Source organism: Schistocerca piceifrons, unplaced genomic scaffold, assembly GCF_021461385.2.
Source record: "Schistocerca piceifrons isolate TAMUIC-IGC-003096 unplaced genomic scaffold, iqSchPice1.1 HiC_scaffold_1544, whole genome shotgun sequence".
Classification (NCBI taxonomy): Eukaryota; Metazoa; Arthropoda; class Insecta; order Orthoptera; family Acrididae; genus Schistocerca; species Schistocerca piceifrons.
In genome coordinates, this window is record NW_025727396.1 from 16,308,770 (window position 1) to 16,334,176 (window position 25,407).

Sequence of the window (25,407 nt, forward strand, 5' to 3'; positions counted from 1 at the left end):
TCGGAATCTATAACTAGTGTCACAGGAATGGTTCAAATCATAGAGAGTAAGAAGAGTCAGTCTTCTAATACATAAGTCGACATTTTGCATTTTGTATTTAATTCCGATGCAATTTCTGTGTCTCATCGTCAATAAGAAGGTCCAAGGGATACAGTAAACCTGGAGTGAAGCATCGGAATCAATAACTAGTGTCACAGGAATGGTTCAAAACATCGAAAGTAAGAAGAGTCAGTCTTCTTGAACTTAAGTCGGCATTGTGCCTTTTGTATTTAATTCCGATGCAATTTCTGTGTTTCATCGTCAACAAGGTCAGAGGGATAGAGTAAACCTGAAGTGAAGCATCGGAATCTATAGCTAGTGTCACAGGACTGGTTCAAAAATAGACAGTAAGAAGATTCAGTCTTCTTGTACTAAATTCGGCATTGTGCGTTTTGTATTTAATTCCGATGCAATTTCTGTGTTTCATCGTCAACAAGACGGTCAGAGGGGTACAGTATACCTGAAGTGAAGCTTCGGAATCTATAACCAGTGTCACAGGAATGGTTCAAAACATAGACAGTTGGAAGAGTCAGTCTTCTTGTACTTAAGTCGGCATTGTGTCTTTTGTATTTAATTCCGAGGAATTTCTGTGTTTCATCGTCAATAAGAATGTCCAAGGGATACAGTAAACATGAAGTGAAGCATCGGAATCTACAACTAGTGTCACAGGAATGGTTCAAAACATAGACAGTAAGAAGAGTCAGTCTTCATGTACTTAAGTCGGCATTGTGCCTTTTCTATTTAAATCCGAAGCTATTTCTGTGTTTCATCGTCAATAAGATGGTCAGAGGGATACAGTAAACCTGAAGTGAAGCATCGGAATATATAACTAGTGTTACAGGAATGGTTCAAATCATAGTCAGTAAGAAGAGTCAGTCTTCTTGTACTTAAGTTGGCATTGTGCTTTCGTATTTAATTCCCATGCAATTTCTGTGTTTCACCGGCAATAAGAAGGTCAGAGGGATACAGTAAACCTGAAGTGAAGCATCCGAATCGATAACTAGGGTCACAGGTATGTTTCAAACATAGACAGTAAGAAGAGTCAGTCTTCTTGCACTTAAGTCGGCATTGTGCCTTTGTATTTAATTCCGATGGAATTTCTGTGTTTCATCGTCAATAAGAAGGTCAGAGGGATACAGTAGTCCTGAAGTGAAGCATCGGAATCTATAACTAGTGTCACAGGAATGGTTCAAAACATAGTCAGTGAGAAGAGTCAGTCTCCTTGTCCTTAAGTCGGCATTGTGCCTCTTATATTTAATTCCGATGCAATTTCTGTGTTTCATCGTCAATAAGAAGGTCCAAGGGATACAGTAAACCTGGAGTGAAGCATCGGAATCTATAACTAGTGTCACAGGAATGGTTCAAAACATAGTCAGTAAGAAGAGTCAGTCTTCTTGTACTTAAGTCGGCATTGTGCCTTTTCTATTTAATTCCGATGCAATTTCTGTGTTTCATCGTCAATAAGAAGGTCCAAGGTATACAGTATACCTGGAGTGAAGCATCGGAATCTATAACTAGTGTCACAGGAATGGTTCAAACTTAGACAGTATGAAGAGACTGTCTTCTTGAACGTAAGTCGACATTGTGCCTTTTCTATTTAATTCCGATGCAATTTCTGTGTTTCATCGTCAATACGAAGGTCAGAGGGATACAATAAACCTGAACTGAACCATCGGAATCTATAACTAGTGTCACAGGAATGGTTCAAATCATAGAGAGTAAGAAGGGTCAGTATTCTTGTACTTAAGTCGACATTTTGCCTTTTGCATTTAATTCCGTTGCAATTTCTGTGTTTCATCGTCAATAAGACGTCCAAGGGATACAGTAAACCTGGAGTGAAGCATCGGAATCTATAACTAGTGTCAATGGAATGGTTCAAAACATAGACAGTAAGAAGAGTCAATCTTCTTGTACTTAAGTCGGCATTGTGCCTCTTGTATTTAATTCCAATGCAATTTCTGTGTTTCATCGTCAATAAGAATGTCCATGGGATACAGTAAACCTGAAGTGAAGCATCGGAATCTACAACTAGTGTCACAGGAATGGTTCAAAACATAGTCAGTAAGAAGTGTCAGTCTTCTTGTAATTAAGTCGGCATTGTGCCTTTTCTATTTAATTCTGATGCAATTTCTGTGTTTCATTGTCACTAAGAAGGTCCAAGGGATACAGTAAACCTAGAGTGAAGAATCGGAATCTATAACTAGTGTCACAGGAATGGTTCAAACATAAACAGTAAAAAGAGACAGTCTTCTTGAACATAAGTCGACATTGTGCCTTTTCTATTTATTCCGATGCAATTTCTGTGTTTCATCGACAATAAGAAGGTCAGAGGGATACAATAAACCTGAACTGAAGCATCGGAATCTATAACTAGTGTCACAGGAATGGTTCAAAACATAGTAAGTAAGAACAGTCAGTCTTCTTCTCCTTAACTCGGCATTGTGCCTTTTGTATTTAATTCTGATGCAATTTCTGTGTTTCATCGTCAATAAGGTCAGAGGGATACAGTAAACCTGAAGTGAAGCATCGGAATCTATAGCTAGTGTCACAGGACTGGTTGAAAAATAGACAGTAAGAAGAGTCAGTCTTCTTGTACTAAATTCGGCATTGTGCGTTTTGTATTTAATTCCAATGCAATTTCTGTGTTTCATCGTCAACAAGGCGGTCAGAGGGGTACAGTATACCTGAAGTGAAGCTTCGGAATCTATAACCAGTGTCACAGGAATGGTTCAAAACATAGCCAGTTGGAAGAGTCAGTCTTCTTGTACTTAAGTCGGCATTGTGTCTTTTGTATTTAATTCCGAGGAATTTCTGTGTTTCATCGTCAATAAGAAGGTCCAAGGGATACAGTAAACATGAAGTGAAGCATCGGAATCCACAACTAGTGTCACAGGAATGGTTCAAAACATAGACAGTACGAAGAGTCAGTCTTCGTGTACTTATTCGGCATTCTGCCTTTTGTATTGAATTCCGATGCAATTTCTGTGTTTCATCGTCAATAAGAAGGTCCAAGGGATACAGTAAACCTGAAGTGAAGCTTCGGAAACTATAACTAGTGTCACAGGTATGGTTCAAAGCATAGTCAGTAAGAAGAGTCAGTCTTCGTGTACTTAAGTCTTCATTGTGCTTTTTTTATTTAATTCCGATGCAATTTCTGTTTTTCATCGTCAATAAGAACGTCCAAGGGACACAGTAAACCTGCAGTGAAGCATCGGAATCTATAACTAGTGTCAATGGAATGGTTCAAAACATAGACAGTAAGAAGAGTCAATCTTCTTGTACTTAAGTCGGCATTGTGCCTTTTGTATTTATTTCCGATGCCATTTCTGTGTTTCATCGTCAATAAGAAGGTCAGAGGGATACAGTAAACCTGAAGTGAACCATCGGAATCTATAGCTAGTGTCACAGGAATGGTTCATAACATAGTCAGTAAGAGGAGTCAGTCTTCTTATCCATAAGGCGGCATTGTGCCTTTTGTATTTAATTCCGATGCAATATCTGTGTTTCATCGTCAAAAAGAAGGTGCAAGGGATACAGTAATCCTGGAGTGAAGCATCGGAATCTATAACTAGTGTCACAGGAATGGTTCGAAACATAGAAAGTAAGAAGAGTCAGTCTTCTGTACTTAAGTTTGCATTTTGCCTTTTGTATTTGATTCCGATGCATTTTCTGTGTTTCATCGTCAATACGAAGATCCGAAGGGATACAGTAAACCTCAAGTGAAGCATCGGAATCTATAACTAGTATCACAGGGATGGTTCAACACATAGACAGTAAGAAGAGTCAGTCTTCTTGTACTTAAGTCGGCATTATGTCTTTTGTATTTAATTCCGATGCAATTTCTGCGTTTCATCGTCAATAAGAAGGTCCAAGGGATACAGTAAACCTGAAGTGAAGCATCGGAAACTACAACTAGTGTCACAGGAAAGGTTCAAAACATAGACAGTAGGAAGAGTCAGTCTTCATGTACTTAAGTCGGCATTGTGCCTTTTCTATTTAATTCCGATGCTATTTCTGTGTTTCATCGTCGATAAGAAGGTCAGAGGGATACAGTAAACCTGAAGTGAAGCATCGGCATCTATAACTTGTGTCACAGGAATGGTTCAAATCATAGTCAGTAAGAAGAGTCAGTCTTCTTGTACTTAAGTTGGCATTGTGCCTTTCATATTTAATTCCGATGCAATTTCTGTGTTTCATCGTCAATAAGAAGGTCCAAGGGATACAGTAAACCTGGAGTGAAGCATCGGAATCTATAACTAGTGTCACAGGAATGGTTCAAATCATAGAGAGTAAGAAGAGTCAGTCTTCTTGTACTTAAGTCGACATTTTGCATTTTGTATTTAATTCCGATGCAATTTCTGTGTCTCATCGTCAATAAGAAGGTCCAAGGGATACAGTAAACCTGGAGTGAAGCATCGGAATCAACAACTAGTGTCACAGGAATGGTTCAAAACATAGAAAGTAAGAAGAGTCAGTCTTCTTGAACTTAAGTCGGCATTGTGCCTTTTGTATTTAATTCTGATGCAATTTCTTTGTTTCATCGTCAACAAGACGGTCAGAGGGGTACAGTATACCTGAAGTGAAGCTTTGGAATCTATAACCAGTGTCACAGGAATGGTTCAAAACATAGACAGTTGGAAGAGTCAGTCTTCTTGTACTTAAGTCGGCATTGTGTCTTTTGCATTTAATTCCGAGCAATTTCTGTGTTTCATCGTCAATAAGAAGGTCCAAGGGATACAGTAAACATGAAGTGAAGCATTGGAATATACAACTAGTGACACAGGAGTGGTTCAAAACATAGACAGTAAGAAGAGTCAGTCTTCATGTACTTAAGTCGGCATTGTGCATTTTCTATTTAATTCCGAAGCTATTTCTGTGTGTCATCGTCAATAAGAAGGTCAGAGGGATACAGTAAACCTGAAGTGAAGCAACGGAATCTATAACTAGTGTTACAGGAATGGTTCAAATCATAGTCAGTAAGAAGAGTCAGTCTTCTTGTACTTAAGTTGGCATTGTGCCTTTCGTATTTAATTCCGATGCAATTTCTGTGTTTCACCGGCAATAAGAAGGTCAAAGGGATACAGTAAAAATGAAGTGAAGCATCCGAATCTGTAACTAGGGTCACAGGTATGTTTCAAACATAGACAGTAAGAAGAGTCAGTCTTCTTGTACTTAAGTAGGCATTGTGCCTTTTGTATTTAATTCCGATGGAATTTCTGTGTTTCATCGTCAATAAGAAGGTCAGAGGGATACAGTAGTCCTGAAGTGAAGCATCGGAATCTGTAACTAGTGTCACAGGAATGGTTCAAAACATAGTCAGTGAGAAGAGTCAGTCTCCTAGTCCTTAAGTCGGCATTGTGCCTCTTGTATTTAATTCCGATGCAATTTCTGTGTTTCATCGTCAATAAGAAGGTCCAAGGGATACAGCAAACCTGGAGTGAAGCATCGGAATCTATAACTAGTGCCACAGGAATGGTGCAAAACATAGTCAGTAAGAAGAGTCAGTCTTCTTGTAGTTTTGTCGGCATTGTGCCTTTTCTATTTAATTCCGATGCAATTTCTGTGTTTCATCGTCAATAAGAAGGTCCTAGGTATACAGTAAACCTGGAGTGAAGCATCGGAATCTATAACTAGTGTCACAGGAATGGTTCAAACTTAGACAGTATGAAGAGAAGGTCTTCTTGAACTTAAGTCGACATTGTGCCTTTTCTATTTAATTCCGATGCAATTTCTGTGTTTCATCGTCAATAAGGTCAGAGGGATACAATACACCTGAACTGAAGCATCGGAATCTATAACTAGTGTCACAGGAATGGTTCAAAACATAGTCAGTGAGAACAGTCAGTCTTCTTTTCCTTAAGTCGGCATTGTGCATTTTGTATTCAATTCCGATGCAATTTCTGTGTTTCATCGTCAATAAGAAGGTCCAAGGGATACAGCAAACCTGGAGTGTAGCATCGGAATCTACAACTAGTGTCACAGGAGTGGTTCAAAACATAGACAGTAAGAAGAGTCAGTCTTCGTGTACTTATTCGGCATTTTGCCTTTTGTATTTAATTCCGATGCAATTTCTGTGTTTCATCGTCAATAAGAAGGTCCAACGGATACAGTAAACCTGAAGTGAAATCGGTAACTATAACTAGTGTCACAGGTATGGTTCAAAACATAGTCAGTAAGAAGAGCCAGTCTTCTTGTACTTAAGTCTTCATTGTGCCTTTTGTATTTAATTCCGATGCAATTTCTGTTTTTCATCGTCAATAAGTATGTCCAAGGGATACAGTAAACCTGCAGTGAAGCATCGGAATTTATAACTAGTGTCAATGGAATGGTTCAAAACATAGACAGTAAGAAGAGTCAATCTTCTTGTACTTAAGTCGTCATTGTGCCTTTTGTATTTAATTCCGATGCCATATCTGTGTTTCATCGTCAATACGAAGGTCAGAGGGATACAGTAAACCTGAAGTGATCCATCGGAATCTATAGCTAGTGTCACAGGAATGGTTCATAACATAGTCAGTAAGAAGAGTCAGTCTTCTTGTCCATAAGGCGGCATTGTGCCTTTTGTATTTAATTCCGATTCAATATCTGTGTTTCGTCGTCAATAAGAAGGTCCAAGGGATACAGTAGTCCTGGAGTGAAGCATCGGAATCTATAACTAGTGTCACAGGAATGGTTCAAAACATAGAAAGTAAGAAGAGTCAGTCTTCTGTACTTCAGTTGGCATTTTGCCTTTTGTATTTAATTCCGATGCATTTTCTGTGTTTCATCGTCAATAAGAAGGTCCAAGGGATACAGTAAACCTCAAGTGAAGCATCGGATTCTATAACTAGTATCACAGGAATGGTTCAAAACATAGTGAGTAAGAAGAGTCAGTCTTCTAGAACTTAAGTCGGCATTGTGCATTTTCTATTTAATTCCGAAGCAAATTCAGTGTTTCATCGTCAATAAGACGGTCAGAGGGATACAGTAAACCTGAAGTGAAGCATCGGAATCTATAACTAGTGTCACAGGAATGGTTCAAAACATAGACAGTTGGAAGAGGCAGTCTTCTTGTACTTAAGTCGGCATTGTGTCGTTTGTATTTAATTCCGATGCAATTTCTGTGTTTCATCGTCAATAAGAAGGTCCAAGGGATACAGTAAACCTGAAGTGAAGCATCCGAAACTACAACTAGTGTCACAGGAATGGTTCAAACCATAGACAGAAGAAGAGTCAGTCTTCTTGTACTTAAGTCGGCATTGTGCCTTTTCTATTTAATTCCGATGCTATTTCTGTGTTTCATCGTTAACAAGAAGGTCAGAGGGATACAGTAAACCTGAAGTGAAGCATCGGAATCTATAACTTGTGTCACAGGAATGGGTCAAATCATAGTCAGTAAGAAGAGTCAGTCTTCTTGTACTTAAAATGGCATTGTGCCTTTCGTATTTAATTCCGATGCAATTTCTGTGTTTCACCGGCAATGAGAAGGTCAGAGGGATACAGTAAACCTGAAGTGAAGCATCGGAATCTATATCTAGTGTCACAGGAATGTTTCAAACATAGACAGTAAGAAGAGTCAGTCTTCTTGTACTTAAGTCGGCATTGTGCCTTTTGTATTTAATTCCGATGCAATTTCTGTGATTCATCGTCAATAAGAAGGTCGGAGGGATACAGTAAACCTGAAGTGAAGCATCGGAATCTATAACTAGTGTCATAGGAATGGTTCAAACATAGTCAGTAAGAACAGTCAGTCTTCTTCTGCTTAAGTCGGCATTGTGCTTTTTGTATTTAATTCCGATGCAATTTCTGTGTTTCATCGTCAATAAGAAGGTCCAAGGGATACAGTAAACCTGGAGTGAAGCATCGGAATCTATAACTAGTGTCACAGGAATGGTTCAAATCATAGAGAGTAAGAAGAGTCAGTCTTCTTGTACTTAAGTCGACATTTTGCATTTTGTACTTAATTCCGATGCAATTTCTGTGTCTCATCGTCAATAAGAAGGTCCAAGGGATACAGTAAACCTGGAGTGAAGCATCGGAATCAATAACTAGTGTCACAGGAATGGTTCAAAACATAGAAAGTAAGAAGAGTCAGTCTTCTTGAACTTAAGTCGGCATTGTGCCTTTTGTATTTAATTCCGATGCAATTTCTGTGTTTCATCGTCAGTAAGGTCAGAGGGATACAGTAAACTTGATGTGAAGCATCGGAATCTATAGCTAGTGTCACAGGACTGGTTCAAAAATAGACTGTAAGAAGAGTCAGTCTTCTTGTACTTAATTCGGCACTGTGCGTTTTGTATTTAATTCTGATGCAATTTCTGTGTTTCATCGTCAACAAGACGGTCAGAGGGGTACAGTATACCTGAAGTGAAGCTTCGGAATCTATAACCAGTGTCACAGGAATGGTTCAAAACATAGACAGTTGGAAGAGTCAGTCTTCTTGTACTTAAGTCGGCATTGTGTCTTTTGCATTTAATTCCAAGCAATTTCTGTGTTTCGTCGTCAATAAGAAGGTCCAAGGGATACAGTAAACATGAAGTGAAGCATTGGAATATACAACTAGTGTCACAGGAATGGTTCAAAACATAGACAGTAAGAAGAGTCAGTCTTCATGTACTTAAGTCGGCATTGTGCATTTTCTATTTAATTCCGAAGCTATTTCTGTGTGTCATCGTCAATAAGAAGGTCAGAGGGATACAGTAAACCTGAAGTGAAGCAACGGAATCTATAACTAGTGTTACAGGAATGGTTCAAATCATAGTCAGTAAGAAGAGTCAGTCTTCTTGTACTTAAGTTGGCATTGTGCCTTTCGTATTTAATTCCGATGCAATTTCTGTGTTTCACCGGCAATAAGAAGGTCAGAGGGATACAGTAAACCTGAAGTGAAGCATCCGAATCTATAACTAGGTTCACAGGTATGTTTCAAACATAGACAGTAAGAAGAGTCAGTCTTCTTGTACTTAAGTAGGCATTGTGCCTTTTGTATTTAATTCCGATGGAATTTCTGTGTTTCATCGTCAATAAGAAGGTCAGAGGGATACAGTAGTCCTGAAGTGAAGCATCGGAATCTGTAACTAGTGTCACAGGAATGGTTCAAAGCATAGTCAGTGAGAAGAGTCAGTCTCCTAGTCCTTAAGTCGGCATTGTGCCTCTTGTATTTAATTCCGATGCAATTTCTGTGTTTCATCGTCAATAAGAAGGTCCAAGGGATACAGCAAACCTGGAGTGAAGCATCGGAATCTATAACTAGTGCCACAGGAATGGTGCAAAACATAGTCAGTAAGAAGAGTCAGTCTTCTTGTAGTTTTGTCGGCATTGTGCCTTTTCTATTTAATTCCGATGCAATTTCTGTGTTTCATCGTCAATAAGAAGGTCCTAGGTATACAGTAAACCTGGAGTGAAGCATCGGAATCTATAACTAGTGTCACAGGAATGGTTCAAACTTAGACAGTATGAATGGAAGGTCTTCTTGAACTTAAGTCGACATTGTGCCTTTTCTATTTAATTCCGATGCAATTTCTGTGTTTCATCGTCAATAAGAAGGTCAGAGGGATACAATACACCTGAACTGAAGCATCGGAATCTATAACTAGTGTCACAGGAATGGTTCAAAACATAGTCAGTGAGAACAGTCAGTCTTCTTTTCCTTAAGTCGGCATTGTGCATTTTGTATTCAATTCCGATGCAATTTCTGTGTTTCATCGTCAATAAGAAGGTCCAAGGGATACAGCAAACCTGGAGTGTAGCATCGGAATCTACAACTAGTGTCACAGGAGTGGTTCAAAACATAGACAGTAAGAAGAGTCAGGCTTCGTGTACTTATTCGGCATTTTGCCTTTTGTATTTAATTCCGATGCAATTTCTGTGTTTCATCGTCAATAAGAAGGTCCAAGGGATACAGTAAACCTGAAGTGAAATCGGTAACTATAACTAGTGTCACAGGTATGGTTCAAAACATAGTCAGTAAGAAGAGCCAGTCTTCTTGTACTTAAGTCTTCATTGTGCCTTTTGTATTTAATTCCGATGCAATTTCTGTTTTTCATCGTCAATAAGTATGTCCAAGGGATACAGTAAACCTGCAGTGAAGCATCGGAATCTATAACTAGTGTCAATGGAATGGTTCAAAACATAGACAGTAAGAAGAGTCAATCTTCTTGTACTTAAGTCGTCATTGTGCCTTTTGTATTTAATTCCGATGCCATATCTGTGTTTCATCGTCAATACGAAGGTCAGAGGGATACAGTAAACCTGAAGTGATCCATCGGAATCTATAGCTAGTGTCACAGGAATGGTTCATAACATAGTCAGTAAGAAGAGTCAGTCTTCTTGTCCATAAGGCGGCATTGTGCCTTTTGTATTTAATTCCGATTCAATATCTGTGTTTCGTCGTCAATAAGAAGGTCCAAGGGATACAGTAGTCCTGGAGTGAAGCATCGGAATCTATAACTAGTGTCACAGGAATGGTTCAAAACATAGAAAGTAAGAAGCGTCAGTCTTCTGTACTTCAGTTGGCATTTTGCCTTTTGTATTTAATTCCGATGCATTTTCTGTGTTTCATAGTCAATAAGAAGGTCCAAGGGATACAGTAAACATGAAGTGAAGCATTGGAATATACAACTAGTGTCACAGGAATGGTTCAAAACATAGACAGTAAGAAGAGTCAGTCTTCATGTACTTAAGTCGGCATTGTGCATTTTCTATTTAATTCCGAAGCTATTTCTGTGTGTCATCGTCAATAAGAAGGTCAGAGGGATACAGTAAACCTGAAGTGAAGCAACGGAATCTATAACTAGTGTTACAGGAATGGTTCAAATCATAGTCAGTAAGAAGAGTCAGTCTTCTTGTACTTAAGTTGGCATTGTGCCTTTCGTATTTAATTCCGATGCAATTTCTGTGTTTCACCGGCAATAAGAAGGTCAGAGGGATACAGTAAACCTGAAGTGAAGCATCCGAATCTATAACTAGGTTCACAGGTATGTTTCAAACATAGACAGTAAGAAGAGTCAGTCTTCTTGTACTTAAGTAGGCATTGTGCCTTTTGTATTTAATTCCGATGGAATTTCTGTGTTTCATCGTCAATAAGAGGGTCAGAGGGATACAGTAGTCCTGAAGTGAAGCATCGGAATCTGTAACTAGTGTCACAGGAATGGTTCAAAACATAGTCAGTAAGAAGAGCCAGTCTTCTTGTACTTAAGTCTTCATTGTGCCTTTTGTATTTAATTCCGATGCAATTTCTGTTTTTCATCGTCAATAAGTATGTCCAAGGGATACAGTAAACCTGCAGTGAAGCATCGGAATCTATAACTAGTGTCAATGGAATGGTTCAAAACATAGACAGTAAGAAGAGTCAATCTTCTTGTACTTAAGTCGTCATTGTGCCTTTTGTATTTAATTCCGATGCCATATCTGTGTTTCATCGTCAATACGAAGGTCAGAGGGATACAGTAAACCTGAAGTGATCCATCGGAATCTATAGCTAGTGTCACAGGAATGGTTCATAACATAGTCAGTAAGAAGAGTCAGTCTTCTTGTCCATAAGGCGGCATTGTGCCTTTTGTATTTAATTCCGATTCAATATCTGTGTTTCGTCGTCAATAAGAAGGTCCAAGGGATACAGTAGTCCTGGAGTGAAGCATCGGAATCTATAACTAGTGTCACAGGAATGGTTCAAAACATAGAAAGTAAGAAGCGTCAGTCTTCTGTACTTCAGTTGGCATTTTGCCTTTTGTATTTAATTCCGATGCATTTTCTGTGTTTCGTCGTCAATAAGAAGGTCCAAGGGATACAGTAAACATGAAGTGAAGCATTGGAATATACAACTAGTGTCACAGGAATGGTTCAAAACATAGACAGTAAGAAGAGTCAGTCTTCATGTACTTAAGTCGGCATTGTGCATTTTCTATTTAATTCCGAAGCTATTTCTGTGTGTCATCGTCAATAAGAAGGTCAGAGGGATACAGTAAACCTGAAGTGAAGCAACGGAATCTATAACTAGTGTTACAGGAATGGTTCAAATCATAGTCAGTAAGAAGAGTCAGTCTTCTTGTACTTAAGTTGGCATTGTGCCTTTCGTATTTAATTCCGATGCAATTTCTGTGTTTCACCGGCAATAAGAAGGTCAGAGGGATACAGTAAACCTGAAGTGAAGCATCCGAATCTATAACTAGGTTCACAGGTATGTTTCAAACATAGACAGTAAGAAGAGTCAGTCTTCTTGTACTTAAGTAGGCATTGTGCCTTTTGTATTTAATTCCGATGGAATTTCTGTGTTTCATCGTCAATAAGAAGGTCAGAGGGATACAGTAGTCCTGAAGTGAAGCATCGGAATCTGTAACTAGTGTCACAGGAATGGTTCAAAACATAGTCAGTGAGAAGAGTCAGTCTCCTAGTCCTTAAGTCGGCATTGTGCCTCTTGTATTTAATTCCGATGCAATTTCTGTGTTTCATCGTCAATAAGAAGGTCCAAGGGATACAGCAAACCTGGAGTGAAGCATCGGAATCTATAACTAGTGCCACAGGAATGGTGCAAAACATAGTCAGTAAGAAGAGTCAGTCTTCTTGTAGTTTTGTCGGCATTGTGCCTTTTCTATTTAATTCCGATGCAATTTCTGTGTTTCATCGTCAATAAGAAGGTCCTAGGTATACAGTAAACCTGGAGTGAAGCATCGGAATCTATAACTAGTGTCAATGGAATGGTTCAAACTTAGACAGTATGAATGGAAGGTCTTCTTGAACTTAAGTCGACATTGTGCCTTTTCTATTTAATTCCGATGCAATTTCTGTGTTTCATCGTCAATAAGAAGGTCAGAGGGATACAATACACCTGAACTGAAGCATCGGAATCTATAACTAGTGTCACAGGAATGGTTCAAAACATAGTCAGTGAGAACAGTCAGTCTTCTTTTCCTTAAGTCGGCATTGTGCATTTTGTATTCAATTCCGATGCAATTTCTGTGTTTCATCGTCAATAAGAAGGTCCAAGGGATACAGCAAACCTGGAGTGTAGCATCGGAATCTACAACTAGTGTCACAGGAGTGGTTCAAAACATAGACAGTAAGAAGAGTCAGGCTTCGTGTACTTATTCGGCATTTTGCCTTTTGTATTTAATTCCGATGCAATTTCTGTGTTTCATCGTCAATAAGAAGGTCCAAGGGATACAGTAAACCTGAAGTGAAATCGGTAACTATAACTAGTGTCACAGGTATGGTTCAAAACATAGTCAGTAAGAAGAGCCAGTCTTCTTGTACTTAAGTCTTCATTGTGCCTTTTGTATTTAATTCCGATGCAATTTCTGTTTTTCATCGTCAATAAGTATGTCCAAGGGATACAGTAAACCTGCAGTGAAGCATCGGAATCTATAACTAGTGTCAATGGAATGGTTCAAAACATAGACAGTAAGAAGAGTCAATCTTCTTGTACTTAAGTCGTCATTGTGCCTTTTGTATTTAATTCCGATGCCATATCTGTGTTTCATCGTCAATACGAAGGTCAGAGGGATACAGTAAACCTGAAGTGATCCATCGGAATCTATAGCTAGTGTCACAGGAATGGTTCATAACATAGTCAGTAAGAAGAGTCAGTCTTCTTGTCCATAAGGCGGCATTGTGCCTTTTGTATTTAATTCCGATTCAATATCTGTGTTTCGTCGTCAATAAGAAGGTCCAAGGGGTACAGTAGTCCTGGAGTGAAGCATCGGAATCTATAACTAGTGTCACAGGAATGGTTCAAACTTAGACAGTATGAATGGAAGGTCTTCTTGTACTTAAGTCTTCATTGTGCCTTTTGTATTTAATTCCGATGCAATTTCTGTTTTTCATCGTCAATAAGTATGTCCAAGGGATACAGTAAACCTGAAGTGAAGCATCCGAAACTACAACTAGTGTCACAGGAATGGTTCAAACCATAGACAGAAGAAGAGTCAGTCTTCTTGTACTTAAGTCGGCATTGTGCCTTTTCTATTTAATTCCGATGCTATTTCTGTGTTTCATCGTTAACAAGAAGGTCAGAGGGATACAGTAAACCTGAAGTGAAGCATCGGAATCTATAACTTGTGTCACAGGAATGGGTCAAATCATAGTCAGTAAGAAGAGTCAGTCTTCTTGTACTTAAAATGGCATTGTGCCTTTCGTATTTAATTCCGATGCAATTTCTGTGTTTCACCGGCAATGAGAAGGTCAGAGGGATACAGTAAACCTGAAGTGAAGCATCGGAATCTATATCTAGTGTCACAGGAATGTTTCAAACATAGACAGTAAGAAGAGTCAGTCTTCTTGTACTTAAGTCGGCATTGTGCCTTTTGTATTTAATTCCGATGCAATTTCTGTGATTCATCGTCAATAAGAAGGTCGGAGGGATACAGTAAACCTGAAGTGAAGCATCGGAATCTATAACTAGTGTCATAGGAATGGTTCAAAACATAGTCAGTAAGAACAGTCAGTCTTCTTCTGCTTAAGTCGGCATTGTGCCTTTTGTATTTAATTCCGATGCAATTTCTGTGTTTCATCGTCAATAAGAAGGTCCAAGGGATACAGTAAACCTGGAGTGAAGCATCGGAATCTATAACTAGTGTCACAGGAATGGTTCAAATCATAGAGAGTAAGAAGAGTCAGTCTTCTTGTACTTAAGTCGACATTTTGCATTTTGTATTTAATTCCGATGCAATTTCTGTGTCTCATCGTCAATAAGAAGGTCCAAGGGATACAGTAAACCTGGAGTGAAGCATCGGAATCAATAACTAGTGTCACAGGAATGGTTCAAAACATAGAAAGTAAGAAGAGACAGTCTTCTTGAACTTAAGTAGGCATTGTGCCTTTTGTATTTAATTCCGATGCAATTTCTGTGTTTCATCGTCAGTAAGGTCAGAGGGATACAGTAAACTTGATGTGAAGCATCGGAATCTATAGCTAGTGTCACAGGACTGGTTCAAAAATAGACTGTAAGAAGAGTCAGTCTTCTTGTACTTAATTCGGCACTGTGCGTTTTGTATTTAATTCTGATGCAATTTCTGTGTTTCATCGTCAACAAGACGGTCAGAGGGGTACAGTATACCTGAAGTGAAGCTTCGGAATCTATAACCAGTGTCACAGGAATGGTTCAAAACATAGACAGTTGGAAGAGTCAGTCTTCTTGTACTTAATTCGGCATTGTGTCTTTTGCATTTAATTCCGAGCAATTTCTGTGTTTCATCGTCAATAAGAAGGTCCAAGGGATACAGTAAACATGAAGTGAAGCATTGGAATATACAACTAGTGTCACAGGAATGGTTCAAAACATAGTCAGTAAGAAGAGTCAGTCTTCTTGTACTTAAGTTGGCATTGTGCCTTTCGTATTTAATTCCGATGCAATTTCTGTGTTTCACCGGCAATAAGAAGGTCAGAGGGATACAGTAAACCTGAAGTGAAGCATCCGAATCTATAACTAGGGTCACAGGTATGTTTCAAACATAGACAGTAAGAAGAGTCAGTCTTCTTGTACTTAAGTAGGCATTGTGCCTTTTGTATTTAATTCCGATGGAATTTCTGTGTTTCATCGTCAATAAGAAGGTCAGAGGGATACAGTAGTCCTGAAGTGAAGTATCGGAATCTGTAACTAGTGTCACAGGAATGGTTCAAAACATAGTCAGTGAGAAGAGTCAGTCTCCTAGTCCTTAAGTCGGCATTGTGCCTCTTGTATTTAATTCCGATGCAATTTCTGTGTTTCATCGTCAATAAGAAGGTCCAAGGGATACAGCAAACCTGGAGTGAAGCATCGGAATCTATAACTAGTGCCACAGGAATGGTGCAAAACATAGTCAGTAAGAAGAGTCAGTCTTCTTGTAGTTTTGTCGGCATTGTGCCTTTTCTATTTAATTCCGATGCAATTTCTGTGTATCATCGTCAATAAGAAGGTCCTAGGTATACAGTAAACCTGGAGTGAAGCATCGGAATCTATAACTAGTGTCACAGGAATGGTTCAAACTTAGACAGTATGAAGAGAAGGTCTTCTTGAACTTAAGTCGACATTGTGCCTTTTCTATTTAATTCCAATGCAATTTCTGTGTTTTATCGTCAATAAGAAGGTCAGAGGGATACAATACACCTGAACTGAAGCATCGGAATCTATAACTAGTGTCACAGGAATGGTTCAAAACATAGTCAGTGAGAACAGTCAGTCTTCTTTTCCTTAGGTCGGCATTGTGCATTTTGTATTCAATTCCGATGCAATTTCTGTGTTTCATCGTCAATAAGAAGGTCCAAGGGATACAGCAAACCTGGAGTGTAGCATCGGAATCTACAACTAGTGTCACAGGAGTGGTTCAAAACATAGACAGTAAGAAGAGTCAGTCTTCGTGTACTTATTCGGCATTTTGCCTTTTGTATTTAATTCCGATGCAATTTCTGTGTTTCATCGTCAATAAGAAGGTCCAAGGGATACAGTAAACCTGAAGTGAAATCGGTAACTATAACTAGTGTCACAGGTATGGTTCAATACATAGTCAGTAAGAAGAGCCAGTCTTCTTGTACTTAAGTCTTCATTGTGCCTTTTGTATTTAATTCCGATGCAATTTCTGTTTTTCATCGTCAATAAGTATGTCCAAGGGATACAGTAAACCTGCAGTGAAGCATCGGAATCTATAACTAGTGTCAATGGAATGGTTCAAAACATAGACAGTAAGAAGAGTCAATCTTCTTGTACTTAAGTCGTCATTGTGCCTTTTGTATTTAATTCCGATGCCATATCTGTGTTTCATCGTCAATACGAAGGTCAGAGGGATACAGTAAACCTGAAGTGATCCATCGGAATCTATAGCTAGTGTCACAGGAATGGTTCATAACATAGTCAGTAAGAAGAGTCAGTCTTCTTGTCCATAAGGCGGCATTGTGCCTTTTGTATTTAATTCTGATTCAATATCTGTGTTTCGTCGTCAATAAGAAGATCCAAGGGATACAGTAGTCCTGGAGTGAAGCATCGGAATCTATAACTAGTGTCACAGGAATGGTTCAAAACATAGAAAGTAAGAAGAGTCAGTCTTCTGTACTTCAGTTGGCATTTTGCCTTTTGTATTTAATTCCGATGCATTTTCTGTGTTTCATCGTCAATAAGAAGGTCCAAGGGATACAGTAAACCTCAAGTGAAGCATCGGATTCTATAACTAGTATCACAGGAATGGTTCAAAACATAGTCAGTAAGAAGAGTCAGTCTACTAGAACTTAAGTCGGCATTGTGCATTTTCTATTTAATTCCGAAGCAAATTCAGTGTTTCATTGTCAATAAGACGGTCAGAGGGATACAGTAAACCTGAAGTGAAGCATCGGAATCTATAACTAGTGTCACAGGAATGGTTCAAAACATAGACAGTTGGAAGAGGCAGTCTTCTTGTACTTAAGTCGGCATTGTGTCGTTTGTATTTAATTCCGATGCAATTTCTGTGTTTCATCGTCAATAAGAAGGTCCAAGGGATACAGTAAACCTGAAGTGAAGCATCCGAAACTACAACTAGTGTCACAGGAATGGTTCAAACCATAGACAGAAGAAGAGTCAGTCTTCTTGTACTTAAGTCGGCATTGTGCCTTTTCTATTTAATTCCGATGCTATTTCTGTGTTTCATCGTTAACAAGAAGGTCAGAGGGATACAGTAAACCTGAAGTGAAGCATCGGAATCTATAACTTGTGTCACAGGAATGGGTCAAATCATAGTCAGTAAGAAGAGTCAGTCTTCTTGTACTTAAAATGGCATTGTGCCTTTCGTATTTAATTCCGATGCAATTTCTGTGTTTCACCGGCAATGAGAAGGTCAGAGGGATACAGTAAACCTGAAGTGAAGCATCGGAATCTATATCTAGTGTCACAGGAATGTTTCAAACATAGACAGTAAGAAGAGTCTGTCTTCTTGTACTTAAGTCGGCATTGTGCCTTTTGTATTTAATTCCGATGCAATTTCTGTGATTCATCGTCAATAAGAAGGTCGGAGGGATACAGTAAACCTAAAGTGAAGCATCGGAATCTATAACTAGTGTCACAAGAATGGTTCAAAACATAGTCAGTGAGAAGAGTCAGTCTCCTTGTCCATAAGTCGGCATTGTGCCTCTTGTATTTAATTCCAATGCAATTTCTGTGTTTCATCGTCAATAAGAAGGTCCAAGGGATACAGTGAACCTGGAGTGAAGCATCGGAAACTATCACTACTGACACAGGAATGGTTCAAAACATAGTCAGTAAGAAGAGACTGTCTTCTTGTACTTAAGTCTTCATTGTGCCTTTTGTATTTAATTCCGATGCAACTTCTGTGTTTCATCGTCAATAAGAACGTCAGAGGGATACAGTAAACCTGAAGTGAAGCATCGGAATCTATAGCTAGTGTCACAGGAATGGTTCAAAGGTATAGTCAGTAAGAAGAGTCAGTCTTCTTGTCCTTAAGTCGGCATTGTGCCTTTTGTATTGTATTCCGATGCAATTTCTGTGTTTCATCGTCAATAAGAAGGTCCAAGGGATACAGTAAACCTGGAGTGAAGCATCGGAATCTATAACTAGTGTCACAGCAATGGTTCAAATCATAGAGAGTAAGAAGAGTCAGTGTTCTTGTACTTAAGTCGGCATTGTGCCTTTTCAATTTAATTCCGATGCAATTTCTGTGTTTCATCGTCAATAAGAAGGTCCTAGGTATACAGTAAACCTGGAGTGAAGCATCGGAATCTATAACTAGTGTCACAGGAATGCTTCAAACTTAGACAGTATGAAGAGAAAGTCTTCTTGAACTTAAGTCGACATTGTGCCTTTTCTATTTAATTCCGATGCAATTTCTGTGTTTCATCGTCAATAAGAAGGTCAGAGGGATACAATACACCTGAACGGAAGCATCGGAATCTATAACTAGTGTCACAGGAATGGTTCAAAACATAGTCAGTGAGAACAGTCAGTCTTCTTGTCCTTAAGTCGGCATTGTGCATTTTGTATTCAATTCCGATGCAATTTCTGTGTTTCATCGTCAATAAGAAGGTCCAAGGGATACAGCAAACCTGGAGTGTAGCATCGGAATCTACAACTAGTGTCACAGGAATGGTTCAAAACATAGACTGTAAGAAGAGTCAGTCTTCGTGTACTTATTCGGCATTTTGCCTTTTGTATTTAATTCCGATGCAATTTCTGTGTTTCATCGTCAATTAGAAGGTCCAAGGGATACAGTAAACCTGAAGTGAAGCATCGGAAACTATAACTAGTGTCACAGGTATGGTTCAAAACATAGTCAGTAAGAAGAGCCAGTCTTCTTGTACTTAAGTCTTCATTGTGCCTTTTGTATTTAATTCCGATGCAATTTCTGTTTTTCATCGTCAATAAGTATGTCCAAGGGATACAGTAAACCTGCAGTGAAGCATCGGAATCTATTACTAGTGTCAATGGAATGGTTCAAAACATAGACAGTAAGAAGTGTCAATCTTCTTGTACTTAAGTCGGCATTGTGCCTTTTGTATTTAATTCCGATGCCATATCTGTGTTTCATCGTCAATACGAAGGTCAGAGGGATACAGTAAACCTGAAGTGAACCATCGGAATCTATAGCTAGTGTCACAGGAATGCTTCATAACATAGTCAGTAAGAAGAGTCAGTCTTCTTGTCCATAAGGCGGCATTGTGCCTTTTATATTTAATTCCGATTCAATATCTGTGTTTCGTCGTCAATAAGAAGGTCCAAGGGATACAGTAGTCCTGGAGTGAAGCATCGGAATCTATAACTAGTGTCACAGGAATGGTTCAAAACATAGAAAGTAAGAAGAGTCAGTCTTCTGTACTTCAGTTGGCATTTTGCCTTTTGTATTTAATTCCGATGAATTTTCTGTGTTTCATCGTCAATAAGAAGGTCCAAGGGATACAGTAAACCTCAAGTGAAGCATCGGATTCTATAACTAGTATCACAGGAATGGTTCAAAACATAGTCAGTAAGAAGAGTCAGTCTTCTAGAACTTAAGTCGGCATTGTGCATTTTCCATTTAATTCCGATGCAAATTCAGTGTTTCATCGTCAATAAGACGGTCAGAGGGATACAGTAAACCGGAAGTCAAGCATCGGAATCTATAACTAGTGTCACAGGAATGGTTCAAAACATAGACAGTTGGAAGAGGCAGTCTTCTTGTACTTAAGTCGGCATTGTGTCGTTTGTATTTAATTCCGATGCAATTTCTGTGTTTCATCGTCAATAAGAAGGTCCAAGGGATACAGTAAACCTGAAGTTTAGCATCCGAAACTACAACTAGTGTCACAGGAATGGTTCAAACCTTAGACAGAAGAAGAGTCAGTCTTCTTGTACTTAAGTCGGCATTGTGCCTTTTCTATTTAATTCCGATGCTATTTCTGTGTTTCATCGTTAACAAGAAGGTCAGAGGGATACAGTAAACCTGAAGTGAAGCATCGGAATCTATAACTTGTGTCACAGGAATGGGTCAAATCATAGTCAGTAAGAAGAGTCAGTCTTCTTGTACTTAAAATGGCATTGTGCCTTTCGTATTTAATTCCGATGCAATTTCTGTGTTTCACCGGCAATGAGAAGGTCAGAGGGATACAGTAAACCTGAAGTGAAGCATCGGAATCTATATCTAGTGTCACAGGAATGTTTCAAACATAGACAGTTAGAAGAGTCAGACTTCTTGTACTTAAGTCGGCATTGTGCCTTTTGTATTTAATTCCGATGCAATTTCTGTGATTCATCGTCAATAAGAAGGTCACAGGGATACAGTAAACCTGAAGTGAAGCATCGGAATCTATAACTAGTGTCACAAGAATGGTTCAAAACATAGTCAGTGAGAACAGTCAGTCTCCTTGTCCATAAGTCGGCATTGTGCCTCTTGTATTTAATTCCAATGCAATTTCTGTGTTTCATCGTCAATAAGAAGGTCCAAGGGATACAGTGAACCTGGAGTGAAGCATCGGAAACTATCACTACTGACACAGGAATGGTTCAAAACATAGTCAGTAAGAAGAGACTGTCTTCTTGTACTTAAGTCTTCATTGTGCCTTTTCTATTTAATTCCGATGCAATTTCTGTGTTTCAGCGTCAATAAGAACGTCCAAGGGATACAGTGAACCTGGAATGAAGCATCGGAATCTATAACTAGTGTAAATGGAATGGTACAAAACATAGACAGTAAGAAGAGTCAATCTTCTTGTACTTAAGTCGGCATTGTGCCTTTTGTATTTAATTCCGATGCAACTTCTGTGTTTCATCGTCAATAAGAACGTCAGAGGGATACAGTAAACCTGAAGTGAAGCATCGGAATCTATAGCTAGTGTCACAGGAATGGTTCAAAGGCATAGTCAGTAAGAAGAGTCAGTCTTCTTGTCCTTAAGTCGGCATTGTGCCTTTTGTATTGTATTCCGATGCAATTTCTGTGTTTCATCGTCAATAAGAAGGTCCAAGGGATACAGTAAACCTGGAGTGAAGCATCGGAATCTATAACTAGTGTCACAGCAATGGTTCAAATCATAGAGAGTAAGAAGAGTCAGTCTTCTTGTACTTAAGTCGGCATTTTGCCTTTTGTATTTAATTCCGATGCAATATCTGTGTTTCATCGTCAATGAGAAGGTCCAAGGGATACAGTAAACCTGGAGTGAAGCATCGGAATCAATAACTAGCGTCACAGGAACGGTTCAAAACATAGAAAGTAAGAAGAGTCAGTCTTCTTGAACTCAAGTCGGCATTGTGCCTTTTGTATTTAATTCCGATGCAATTTCTGTGTTTCATCGTCAATAAGGTCAGAGGGATAGTGTAAACACGAAGTGAAGCATCGGAATCCATAAGTAGTGTCACAGGAATGGTTCAAGGCATAGTCAGTAAGAAGAGTCATTTTTCTAGTACTTATGTCGGCATTGTGCCTTTTCTATTTAATTCCGATGCAATTTCTGTGTTTCATCGTCAATAAGCCGGTCAGAGGGATACAGTAAACCTGAAGTGAAGCATCGGAATCTATAACCAGCGTCACAGGAATGGTTCAAAACATAGACAGTTGGAAGAGTCAGTCTTATTGTACTTAAGTCGGCATTGTGTCTTTTGGATTTAATTCCGATGCAATTTCTGTTTTTCATCGTCAATAAGAAGGTCCAAGGGATACAGTAAACCTGAAGTGAAGCATCGGAACCTACAACTAGTGTCACAGGAATGGTTCAAACATAGACAGTTGGAAGAGTCAGTCTCCTTGTACTTAAGTCGGCATTGTGTCTTTTGGATTTAATTCCGATGCAATTTCTGTCTTTCATCGTCAATAAGAAGGTCCAAGGGATACAGTAAACCTCAAGTGAGGCATTGGAATCTATAACTAGTATCACAGGGATGATTCAAAACATAGACAGTAAGAAGAGTCAGTCTTCTTGTACTTAAGTCGGCATTGTGCCTTTTGTATTTAATTCAGATGCAATTTCTGTGTTTCATTGTCAATACGAAGGTCAGAGGGATACTGTAATCCTAAAGAGAAGCATCGGATTCTATAACTAGTGTCACAGGAATGGTTCAAAACATAGTCAGTAAGAAGAGTCAGTCTTTTTGTACTTAAGTCATCATTGTGCATTTTCTATTTATTTCTGTTGCAATTTCTGTGTTTCATCGTTAATGGGATGGTCCAAGGGATACTGTAAACCTGGAGTGAAGCATCGGAATCTATAACTAATGTCACAGGAATGGTTCAAATCAAAGACAGTAAGAAGAGTCAGTCTTCCCTTACTTAAGGTGGCATTGTGCCCTTTGCATTTTATTCCGATGCAATTTCTGTGTTTCATCATCAATAAGAAGGTCCATGGGATACAGTAAACCTGGAGCGAAGCATCGGAGTCTATAACTAGTGTCACAGGACTGGTTCAAAAATAGACAGTAAGAAGAGTCAGTCTTCTTGTACTTAATTCGGCATTGTGCCTTTTGTATTTAATTCCGATGCAATTTCTGTGTTTCATCGTCAATAAAACGGTCAGAGGAACACAGTAAACCTGAAGTGAAGCATCGGAATCTATAACTAGTGTCACAGGAATGGTTCAAAACATAGACAGTTGGAAGAGGCAGTCTTGTTGTACTTAAGTCGGCATTGTGTCTTTTGTTTTTAATTCCGATGTAATTTCTGTGTTTCATCGTCAATAAGAAGGTCCAAGGGATACAGTACACCTGAAGTGAAGCATCGGACGCTACCACTAGTGTCACGGGAATGGCTCATACCATAGACAGTAAGAAGAGTCAGTCTTCTTGTACTTAAGTCGGCATTGTGCCTTTTCTATTTCATTCCGATGCTATTTCTGTGTTTCATCGTCAATAAGGTCAGAGGGATAGTGTCAACCTGAAGTGAAGCATCGGAATCCATAAGTAGTGTCACAGGAATCGTTCAAAACATAGTCAGTAAGGAGAGTCATTTTTCTACTACTTAAGTCGGCATTGTGCCTTTTCTATTTAATTCCGATGCAGTTTCTGTGTTTCATCGTCAATAAGCCGGTCAGAGGGATACAGTAATCCTGAAGTGAAGCATCGGCATCTATAACCAGTGTCACAGGAATGGTTCAAAACATAGACAGTTGGAAGAGTCAGTCTTCTTCTACTTAAGTCGGCATTGTGTCTTTTGGATTTAATTAAGATGCAATTTCTGTCTTTCATCGTCAATAAGAAGGTCCAAGGGATACAGTAAACCTGAAGTGAAGCATCGGAATCTACAACTAGTGTCACAGGAATGGTTCAACACAGACAGTAAGAAGAGTCAGTCCTCATGTACTTAAGTCGGCATTGTGTTTTTTATTTATTTCCTATGCAATTTCTGTGTTATATTGTCACTAAGAAGGTCAGAGGGAAACAGTAATCCTGAAGTTAAGCATCGAAATGTATAACTAGTGTCACAGGAATGGTTCAAAGCATAGTCAGTAAGAAGAGTCAGTTTTCTTGTAGTTAAGTCGGCATTGTGCCTTTTGTATTGAATTCCGATGTAATATCTTTGTTTCATCGTCAATAAGACGGACCAAGGGATACAGTAAACCTGAAGTGAAGCATCGGAATCTATAACTAGTGTCTCAGGAATGGTCCAAAACATAGACAGTAGGAAGAGTCAGTCTTCTTGTACTTAAGTCATCATTGTGCATTTTCTATTTAATTCTGTTGCAATTTCTGTGTTTCATCGTTAATAGGATGGTCCAAGGGATACAGTAAACCTGGAGTGAAGCATCGGAATCTATAACTAATGTCACAGGAATGGTTCAAATCATAGACAGTAAGAAGAGTCAGTCTTCTCTTACTTAAGTCGGCATTGTGCCCTTTGCATTTTATTCCGATGCAATTTCTGTGTTTCATCGTCAATAAGAAGGTCCAAGCGATACAGTACACCTGAAGTGAAGCATCGGACACTACAACTAGTGTCACAGGAATGGTTCATACCTTAGACAGTAAGAAGAGTCAGTCTTCTTGTACTTAAGTCGGCATTGTGCCTTTTCTATTTAATTCCGATGCTATTTCTGTGTTTCATCGTCAATAAGAAGGTCAGAGGGATACAGTAAACCTGAAGTGAAGCATCGGAATCTATAACTTGTGTCACAGGAATGGGTCAAATCATAGTCAGTAAGAAGAGTCAGTCTTCTTGTACTTAAGTTGGCATTGTGCCTTTCGTATTTAATTCCGATGCAATATCTGCGTTTCACCGGCAATGAGAAGGTCAGAGGGATACAGTAAACCTGAAGTGAAGCATCGGAATCTATAACTAGTGTCAATGGAATTGTTCAAAACATAGACAGTAAGAAGAGTCAATCTTCTTGTACTTAAGTCGGCATTATGCCTTTTGTATTTAATTCCGTTGCAACTTCTGTGTTTCATCGTCAATGAGAACGTCAGAGGGATACAGTAAACCTGAAGTGAAGCATCGGAATCTATAGCTAGTGTCACCGGAATGGTTCAAAGGCATAGTCAGTAATTAGAGTCAGTCTTCGTGTCCTTAAGTCGGCATTGTGCCTTTTGTATTTAATTCCGATGCAATTTCTGTCTTTCATCGTCAATAAGAAGGTCCTAGGGATACAGTAAACCTGGAGTGAAGCATCGGAATCTATAACTAGTGTCACAGGAATGGTTCAAATCATAGAGAGTAAGAAGAGTCAGTCTTCTTGTCCTTAAGTCGGCATTGTGCCTTTTCTATTTAATTCCGATGTAATTTCTGTGTTTCATCGTCAATAAGCCGGTCAGACGGATACAGTAAACCTGAAGTGAAGCATCGGAATCTATAACTAGTGTCACAGGAATGTTTCAAACATAGACAGTAAGAAGAGTCAGTCTTCTTGTACTTAAGTCGGCATTGTGCCTTTTGTGCTTAATTTCGATGCAATTTCTGTGTTTCATCGTCAATAAGAAGGTCAGAGGGATACAGTTAACCTGAAGTGAAGCTTCGGAATCCATAACTAGTGTCACAGGAATAG